We start from the raw sequence: 10,036 nt of genomic DNA, 5'->3' as shown, positions 1-10,036 counted from the left end.
AATAGTTTAGTCTAAATTTTCCTATTTTGGTTTTCATAAGAGAAGAATAAAAGAAAGTGAATGAAATGTGTTCTGTTTTTGTTGTTAGCTATTTAATACACGCATTCCATAGTTTCTTTTGCTATTAGTTAGTTGGTATTTTAAAAGAAGAGAAGAAAGACAAAATAAGAAAATTCCAAAGAAAGCAAAACCAAGAATGCCTTCCAATAAAACAATTTGCACAGAGGGATCACTCACGTCATTTTCCTCCATAATCCCACACGATTTTTAGGTCCTCTTCAATTTGGTTTGATTTCTTTTTATCTTGGTCCAGTAGAAACATTTCTTTGGGCCCAAGATACACTTCATGGGCTGCACACATAGATAAGTACCAACTTTATAGAATAGAACAAGGGGGACAGAGCACGAGAGAGAGGGAGTGAGTGAGGACAACACTTTGAGGGGAAGGGAGAATTTTCGGGAAAGAGAGTTTGAGCGGGGCCAACACTTTGAGGGGGAGAGAGGATTTTTGGGAAGAGAGATTTTTCATACATAAATTTCGGGAAAAGAGGGAGATGGAAGGGGGTTTTAATTAAAAAAGAAAATATCATTTCTCTTGAATCTCTTCTCTGATTTTTTCTTCTTGAATTCCAGAAAAATCATACAAAAAAAAAAGATTTCTGTTTTTAAGTGAGTAGGATCCGAATTTCGAAAAGATATATGAAAATATATTCCAACTTTTCTTTTGGTTTCTAATTTCAAAGATGGGGTACCCAGGTCGCAGTTTGTGAGTTCGAGGCCCGGTCGTAAGGTTCATGTTCGTGATTCTGGTTAAATTTTTATGCTGATTCTCGCTTAGATTTTGTAATCAAAGATTTTTGTATCCACGGATTCGTCTACTCTGATTAAGGAAAAGTTTGGCTTCAACAGGTTCATTACTTTATCCCCTATTTATTTAATTTTAAAAAGTAATTAAAAGATGAGTTGAATCAATAGTGAGAGCTAGTGTTTATTAATTTGTTAGTTTACGTGATTGTGGCTACCTGTTTCTTCCTTAATCTCTTTTGGATAATTGTTTAGCATTTGAAGTGAGTTAATACATGTTTGAACTTGTAGCTGTATATCTTTTGTGTTAAATCTGAAAGTTGAGTGCTAAAAGTATTGTAGTTGACAAACATCATGTTTAGTTTTCAGCTTAAATAGGTGAATAAAATTTTAATGATTTCTCTGCAATTTCTTGGGTTTTTAAAGGAATGAAATCATCTATTTATTATTTGAAGATCTATGAGTTGCTACCTAAATTTTCCATGTAAACAAGTGTTTTGAAGCATATATTTTTTTAATTGTTTGAGCCATGTTTGCTGCCAATCTCTCGTTCTTAAAGGTTAAAGTATCTTTCTAGATTAGCAGTAGATTGGATAATAAGAAAACAAATTTTCAGCATGCCATTCCTACTTATAGAAATTACTCTTTAGTGGTTCAATGAGTTATTTTTATTGTATTTTGATAAAAGTGTTTCTATAGTTCATTTGAATTTTCTTGTTAACTTTGGATCGTATGCATTGAAATACATATTTCTTTAGTTGATTTTGGTTTAAACAAGGACTTGTTCTTATTGAATGTTTCTTTGTTATCTTGTTTAATGCTTCAGTGTGCTTGAGTGCCATTTAATTGTCCTAACGTGCTAAATTAAAATTAAACTACGGTGTCATCCTGTTTCATTTGGTTCTTTTGAGTGCTTATTTGATGAAATATTTCTTTCTGTTCTTCTTTGTTTTCGTTCCTATCCGCCATTGTTTATATGCTTCTTCGTGTGAAAGGGGGCGAGGGGGTTTGGGACGCTAAAGAAGTTAAAATGAGCCTGCCATGAATTTTTTTACTTAGTTTCTTTTATTTATTTTATTACTCTGACTGCTAGGAGCATGTTTAGGCCGGCTACACTTTGGTAGGCAATCTTTAGGTCTTTTCTTTTATTTTGTTTGAGGTAAGAAGTCGTTCCCTTTAGTTTATATTCAGAGGAATGCCCCGCATATTTTGTATATATTTTTTCCAGGGAATGCCCCGTAGTGAATGTAATTGGAGGCGGTGACGAACATTATGGAATGTGCATAGTGTAGACTTTTAGTCTTTTCTTCTTATTTTATTCTTTTTTTCTTTTATTTAAGTGGGAACAATCTCGAGTCTTTTGTGTGTTTATTTTGCTTTTGTTTGTTTTACCTCAATTAGAATATTCTTAAAAGCCAATTAGATCAAGTATGCAACCATACTAGTTACGGGACTAGGGGAATACCTAACACCATCTCCCCGAGTCAAATAAACCCCCCTACTTAGAGTCTCTGGTGCAAACTAGTTTTGGAGTTTAAATGTGTTTTGAAAGGAAGAATCATTTTTTTTATAAAAATGGTGACCTGGCACACCGAAGCCATATGTCAGGTAGCGACTCCGAAAATCCTTTGAAACACGAATTATATCACTTTCAAATTGAAAACCCTTTGAGCCTTACACTTTATATCTAGTTTAAAGAGGAGCTAGTGAGGGGTAAAAAAAAAAGGGGTGTGACATGTATGTTGGTGAATTTGTTATTACTAAGGGAGGAAAACATTAGGGTAATTTGAGCAGGGGATTTGATGGATGTGATCTACAAGGGAAAGTAATCATCCAGTTGCTTCATTGGAGTGCTCATGTGCTAACGGAGCACTAGTGGTTTGGTTATATAATCGGGGCTGGACTAGAGTGGGCGACTCTCAATAATGATTTTAGTGGATTCGAGATTCTAGGTGCGGTGCTTAAGGATTTTTAGGTTCATTATCTGGTTGAGGATTGGTTTTTGCAGTAGAGTGTGAAGGTACTCAGAGCATTTCTATATTATCAACGGGTCTACGGTGCAGTGTTAAAAAAGTAGGAGAAACAGCTTCGGATTTGCAGAAGATCTAATCAGCGCAGGTGTATCAGTTAGAGAAACTATAGGCTGCATGAGCAGGGTATGAAATGGCTTATGGGTATTGAAATGACGTGGTCTCGTGATTTGGGTCACTCGATATGAGTATTGATTCGGATCCGTTATGTGATTTAATAGAGGTATTGATTCTGAAGCCAAGTCAAGAAGAAATTGGAAGAAGCTGAATCAGCCTAGTAGTGGTTTGGATCGACATGATTAAGGAAATGATTGGTTCCTTCGGTGTGGTAAGGCAATACATGTGTTTCGTGGCTGTATGTGCGGGCTTTACAGTCTCCGTAATTTGATGGATTTGGAGGTATTTGATTCAGATGGTTTTGATTATGTATAAATGGGTCCCGGAAGAGTTATGGCGGTTTAGAACACGACTTGAGTTCTATGTATTTTGCGGCTATGGGAATATTGTTGTGTGTTACGATTCTTCTTCTAAAATGAGTTGAGTGAAAGGTTCTAGCCTATGAAGTGTTTATTCTACTAGTGGTTCAGGAGTTATGATGAAATGCTTGTACTCTCACGTAGTAGCATGATAGGTGCAATGAACGGTATGGAATTGGAATTTGAGGATCAAGGTTGCGATCCAGTTTTGACAGGACTATCACGAGCTCGAAAGAGTTATTGGTGTTATTTTTGTGTCACCGTGAATAGTGTTATGTTAAGAGGCATTGTGTATTGATTTATGGATTGTTGATTTGCATTACAGTAATAGTATGGTTGGTAGCCATGGATGTGCAGATTTTGCTACCTGGTGTGGAAGGTCATAGGAGTATCTCCCGCGAGATGATTGTATAAGCGTGACATGTCAACCATTTATGTGGTAGAGATTGAAATCAGGTATGGAGATTCTAGTATTATCGATGATGGAAGAGTATATGTCTTAGAGGCACTCTATTTCTTTGGTTGCGGACTGTTTTGTTCCATATTGGATGGTAGATCGTATGTGTCATGAATAGGGTCATTGTGGATCTTTGAAAGATTATTGGCCCATTTTGGGATGATCGGTATCAGCTTGAGGTGCGTTGGTAGGCCTAATGTGAATGTATATTTTATACCAGATCAGATATGCTTATTCGGCATATCATCGCTTATGAATGGGTCTTTGGGCGTGGTGGATGATATTCCTGCCTTCGTCTATTTCTGGTTCTACTCTTTTATGCCATATGATTTGTGAGACGGCTTGATTAGTCACACGTATGTTGTGATCCTGTGTATCTTGTGGTGTTATATGAGCGATATGGCTCTCGAGATGCAGGTCGTTTATTGCACCTTAGTCGTGCTTAGAATTTTGAAGGGCATGGCGCTACCTGTCTTCCTAGGGTTGTGTTTATGCACTTGGCATGCTTGGGGTCGATATTCGAGCATTTCGTGGGTATGAGCATTTTGGCTCGATGGGTATTTCCTTATTGATTGTTATGTGCGGATCGGGTGGCACGCTACCACAAGTATGATGTTTAGATCGGGATACACACCGCAATAGTGAGATATTGAGTATGGTTCCTTATACTTATTTTGTGTGTTTTATTTTTCATCTCAGAGATAGGTTCATAGCATTGGTTTGGTTATTTTTTTTTCGTTGCGCAGGACGGATAATCTTGTATTCGGGTTAGTTATTCCTTATTGGTCATATTCGAGTTGTGGCTTGTTAACGCATTGACGACGTCGTATGAGATTTCAGATGGTGTTTGAGGTGGTTTATTGCCCGAGCAGCTTGTACTGGGTGAGACGAGGTTGTTGGACCTGGAATTAGTGCAATCAGATTTATACAATGTATATTAGAGGAAAAATGTCACTAATTAGTTTTGTATGAGGCAATGGTTCTCACCAAGAGGAGAGACTCCAGGAGTTATTGATTTAGCAGGTGGTTATGAGTTTCTACACATCTCTTTCATTCTTGTGGTATTGCGAGGGTTGGAACAGGTCTTATATGCGTTATGAGGTATATTATGGGCATCGGCTTCGTGAATTTGCAGCTATTGTGATTGGAGGATGTTATTATGAGCATTCGAATTATGCGGTACATTGCGTTAATTCAGCATGGGTGCATGATCATGTTTTGGTATAACATGTTGAGATTGATATGACGTGCGTATGTTAGAATCAGACCTGGTAGAGAATTCCGAATGTTTAGCAATTAAGCATGAAATTATGGAAGGGATGGACAATTAAATACAAGTATAACTAAATGACAAGTAACAATTATCGCATGGAAGTCAAATAAGCGTGTACCAATTAAGACATGTAACAAGATATACAATGGAGTAACGAAAGCATGGAAACAAGTAATACAACGACGTATATATACTCGCCACCTCGTATATATACCGTTTCTCCTATAATGCACATAATAAGAAGTTCAAGGATCCCTAATTCCCTCAAGTCAAGGTTAGATCCAACACTTACCTCGCTCCACAGCTCAAGCAATCACTCAATCATAGCCTTGCCTTTTGAACAAGCCTCAAAACCAACCAAATCTAGTAATTTATTGACCAAATGATTCAAAATAAGCTTTAGAAATTACCCACAAATGAAAGAGGTTCAATTTAGATCTTTTTTGAAAAAGTCAACAAACGTCAACCCCGGGCCCGCTTGGTCAAAATCAAGATTCGAACCAAAACTCGATTACCCATTCACCCTGAGCCCGGTTATGTAATTTGTTTCGAAATCCGACATCAATTCAAGGTCAAAATCCTAATTTTACAAAAATTCTTAATTCTACTCAAATCTCTAATTTCTACTGTGAAAATCCTAAATTTGATGTCGAAATCTCATGAAATGTAATGGGTAATTGAAAATAGATTAAAGTCACTTACCAATATATTTAGAAAGAAAACTCTCTTGGAAAATCGCCTCTAAAGTGTTTAGGGTTGAGAAAATGTGAGAAATGAGCTAAGTCCCATTTTCTCTTCTTTTACCCAACTGCGGATGTCGCAATTGCGAACTTCGCAAATGCGAGAAAGGGGTCACAAATGTGAACCCTGTCTCAAAAGAGCAGCCATCGCAATTGCGACATTTTGGCTTACAAATGCGAGCTTCCATCCTTCGCAACTACGAGCATAAACTTCGCAAATGCGAAGCAGTCAACAGCAGTCAATGATCGCAATAACGACCATTTTCTTCACAAATGCGAAGGTCCACAGTTTGCAAATGCGAACAAAAATCTTGCAAATGCGAGGTTCACCCAATCCATCCCATGCTCGCAAATGCGAGATCTGCAGCAAAGCACCAGCACCAACTATTCCAACCTTAACCAAACTCATCTGAAACACGTTCGAAATTCACCCGAGCCCCTCGGGCTCCAAACCAAATATGCACACAAGTATAATAACATCATACGAACTTGCTCGCATAATAAAATCACCAAAATAATATCTAAATCTACGAATCATTAATCCTCAAAACGAATGAACTTTCAAAGTGAAACTCAAGAATACTAGAATCACGTTTAAGTGTCCGAATCATGCCAAATAAATTCCGAATTGAACCAAATTTTGCAAACAAATTTCAAATAGTAATACAGAACTATTCCAAGTCTTAATATCATAATCCGAACCCGTTAGCTAATAAGTCAACTTACGGTCAAACTTAGAAATTCTTCAACTTTCAAAAATGCTAGTTTTCGGCAAAATGAGTCATAACAAGTTAGGGATTTCTGAATTAAATATCGGGAATACGCCCAAGTTTCAAATTATGATACGGACCTACCGGGACCATCAAAATACTAATCCGTATCCATTTACATAAAATGTTGACCGTAGTTAACTCAAGCCATTTTAAAGACAAAATTTTACATTTTCTTAAAGTTTTCACATAAAGGCTATCCAGAATGGGACACGGACTGTACATGCAAATTGATACATGCCAAACGAAGCTAATCAGGGTCTCGGAATACGTAAATAGAGGCTAAATATCAAAATGACCTATCGGGTCATCACAATCGCACTATTATTTGATGTTTTGACGTCGTTTCTTTGGCCATAAAGGGTACTATATTGAGCAAATGACCTTTAATTTATAATTATATTGAACCATTAGATCCGTATCATAATTACAGAACTATAGCAATAAGAATCGTCGAATTACGAGGTCGTATGAGAGAGTTATGCCCATTTTCGTATCGGAAAAGATTGCTGGTTTCTGGTGCGAACTTTTGTTCTTCGCAAAGTAATTTTGGGTTGATCGGTCAATGCAAAAAATTTTAGGTTGATCGGTCAATGCAAAAAATTTCTTTTCGCGAAGGTGAAGAACAAAAATCACATGTGCAGTATTTTAAATGGGTAGACCGATCATTTTAGTATTTTTGAGCATATCTTGAGTTTTAGAGCTCCGTGTGAGGTGATTTTTGCTGCGTTGTTCTCGTCTCAAAAAGAGGGTAAACATCTAACATTTATTTTGATGTCTTTACATTATTATTTCCATTGGTTATTTTTTTATCCGTATTTGGATTGTAGAAATTGGGATTTTGAGACCCAAAGTTGAGAAATGATAAATTCTTGATTTGATAGTCAATTCATGGACGAAATTAGATGATTTTATGGATATAGACTATATAAGTTATGGGTAATAATTATTTTCGATAATTTTAGGAATTCGACACATGGGCTTGGTGGTTGACTATGTTGCCTTTTCGAGCGAAGTTGGGAATTATTATAAATTATTAAATTATGAGTATTGAAGTATATTTTGATTGGTTTGCATGTTGTTTGATTAGTTTCAGATTGTTTGGCATCGAGTTGAGAAGTTAGAGAGGCGTTGGAGCGGGTTATCAGATTTCGGAACGAGGTAAGTCTCTTATCTAACCTTGTGAGAGGGAATTTACCCCGTAGGTGTTATATATATTATGTGCTAAATGTTATGGGAGCTACTCACGTATGAGGTGACGAGTGTCCGTGTGTATGCTAGAATTCCTTATTATGTCCGTGTTGACTTAGACTCACGCTATGCTTTAATTGTACTATTTGAGTTATTCTTGCATGTTTAAAGGCTTTAATTTACATGTAGCCTGAGACTAGACTCGCATATAGTATCAGACTTGCTATTTTAGATACTTGACGAGCTACGTGATTAGACATGGAAATTATACTTTCCTTTACGGATATCTTCCACGTTGTGCATATTCGTTCGATAGTTTTTCTTGAATTTTATAACTCACATGTATATTCATGAGTGGGGTTAGTGAACCGTCAAAGTTTCATATTCTAATGGGATCGGGATGAATGCCTCAGCAATACTCTTACGGGATTGGACCGTTCGCCTCGGTAAAGTAACATATTCTTATGGGATCGGGCCGTTCGGCTCGGCAGTATCATGTATCATATTCTTATGGGATCGGGTCGTTCGCCTCGGCAATATTGTGTATCACACTCTTATGGGATTGGGCCTTTCGCCTCGGGCAATTCTATGAAATATGATGGTAGGCTATAATCCCGTTTTTAGTCCCCTATTGCACTCTAATTCATTGCACTTTACTTATGTTGAGCTTTAATTAGGCATGTTTTGCACTTATTACGTGTTTTATGCCCTCTAGGAGTGATTCCGAGCTATGTAGATGTTGTGGCATGAATTCATGCTATTTGGAGCTTTGAAGTCTGAGTAAAAGCCCAAGGATTAAGTTGGGATCGTGTACGGGGATCAACGGATGATAATGCACTTTAAGAACAAAACGAAGAATCGAGCAGGCATACTGCGTATTGTCCAATAAAATGCACATAACTTTTCGCTCAAAAATACGTTTAAGCTCAACAATATATCATTGGAAAGCTATTTACAAGGGCTACAACTTTCATGTTTTACGTTTTCTGAAATTCCCAACTTACAACCCAAGTGCGTGACCAAGTGCGCGATCGCGCTCTTGGGCGCGCACTTGGGGCAGAACAATGAGCAAAATGTGCGAGCATGTCTCCAGGTGCGTGACCGCACATGTCCTGTCCAGAAAAAGTCCTATTTCGCTAAGAAAAGGGTAGTTTCATCCAGGATTTGGTTTGGGGCGGATTAAATACCCCAAAACACTATTTTTGACACACTTTTGACATACCTTAGACCTAAGTAAGCTAAGGAGAAGAGGGAGAAGCAAGAGCACAAGGATTTCATCCTTTCTTCCTCACTCAAGATCCGGGTTTGGATTGTATTTATGCTTTCCTTTTTTTTTGTTTCATTTATGAAGCACTTCTCCATGTCTGTGGAGTAGAACCATTTGGGTTTTGATGGATTTGGTGTATTGGTGGTTGTTTGTGGATTATAACTCTATTTTTATGTATTTGAATCATTTTTGGAAGATTTAATTGTTGCATCTATGTTCGCTTATTCTTGTAATCGAGGGACGCATAACTTGTGATATATTTGCACTATATTGTTGGTTGAGTTCATAGATTCTTCTAAGTAATCGAAAGAGGCTAGTTGAATCCTTGATTAAACCTAGTTAGGAGGATGATCGAAAGAGGTTCTCCTAAAGACCGATCCATTACGAATTCTTGCATATCTTCACAGAGCTTAAATTGGTTCATATTGAGAGGTTGAGACTTAATCGAGAGAGGAGTTTCTACTAAATAATTGTACTTATAATTAAGTGGATTTGAGAGACTCACTTGAACATTAGAAGTGAATTATCTAGAGTTAGATCCCGAACAATTATCTTGCACCTATCCTATCAACCTATATTTTCTCCCATTGATAACTTCCCTGCTTACCTTTGTTGCGATTGTCATTAGACAATAGCTTTAGATTCTTAGTTATTTGTAGTTAGAATTCATATATATATCCATTTTTGATCCTCCTGGATAGCAATCTAGCTACAAACTACGATAATACTGTTTAAATCCAATCCTTGTGGATACGATATTATACTATACTATATTTGACTAGAGAGCACAATTTAAGTGTGTGTTTTGCGCTCGTCAAATTTTGGCGCCGTTGCCGGGGATTGGCAATCAATAGTGTTTGAAGTAGTTTGTAGTGCTAATTCAGGAATTAGCTTTTAATTTTAATTTTAATTTTATTTTTATTTTAAGTTTTAGTTTTGTTATGTTAACTTCTCTTCAAAATTTCTTTTGTTGAAGAAATCTTGAAAAGCATATTTTTGTTATTGAACTCTAAATGATGTGAAGATGG

General features: G+C 36.9%; 1 long non-coding RNA gene across 1 annotated transcript; it reads left to right on the top strand.

Moving 5' to 3' along the window:
• The first annotated feature begins 388 nt into the window (after nucleotides 1–388).
• Nucleotides 389–9,232, top strand: LOC104103768 (uncharacterized). The gene is made up of 3 exons (XR_687974.4): nucleotides 389–909; nucleotides 7,641–7,711; nucleotides 8,457–9,232. It is a non-coding gene; the product is annotated as an uncharacterized lncRNA (long non-coding RNA).
• Nucleotides 9,233–10,036: the final 804 nt, after the last annotated feature.

The sequence above is a fragment of the Nicotiana tomentosiformis genome, chromosome 9, assembly GCF_000390325.3.
Source record: "Nicotiana tomentosiformis chromosome 9, ASM39032v3, whole genome shotgun sequence".
Lineage (NCBI taxonomy): Eukaryota > Viridiplantae > Streptophyta > Magnoliopsida > Solanales > Solanaceae > Nicotiana > Nicotiana tomentosiformis.
Note: the sequence above shows the minus strand (reverse complement) of the source record. Positions and strands in the feature narration are given on the sequence as shown.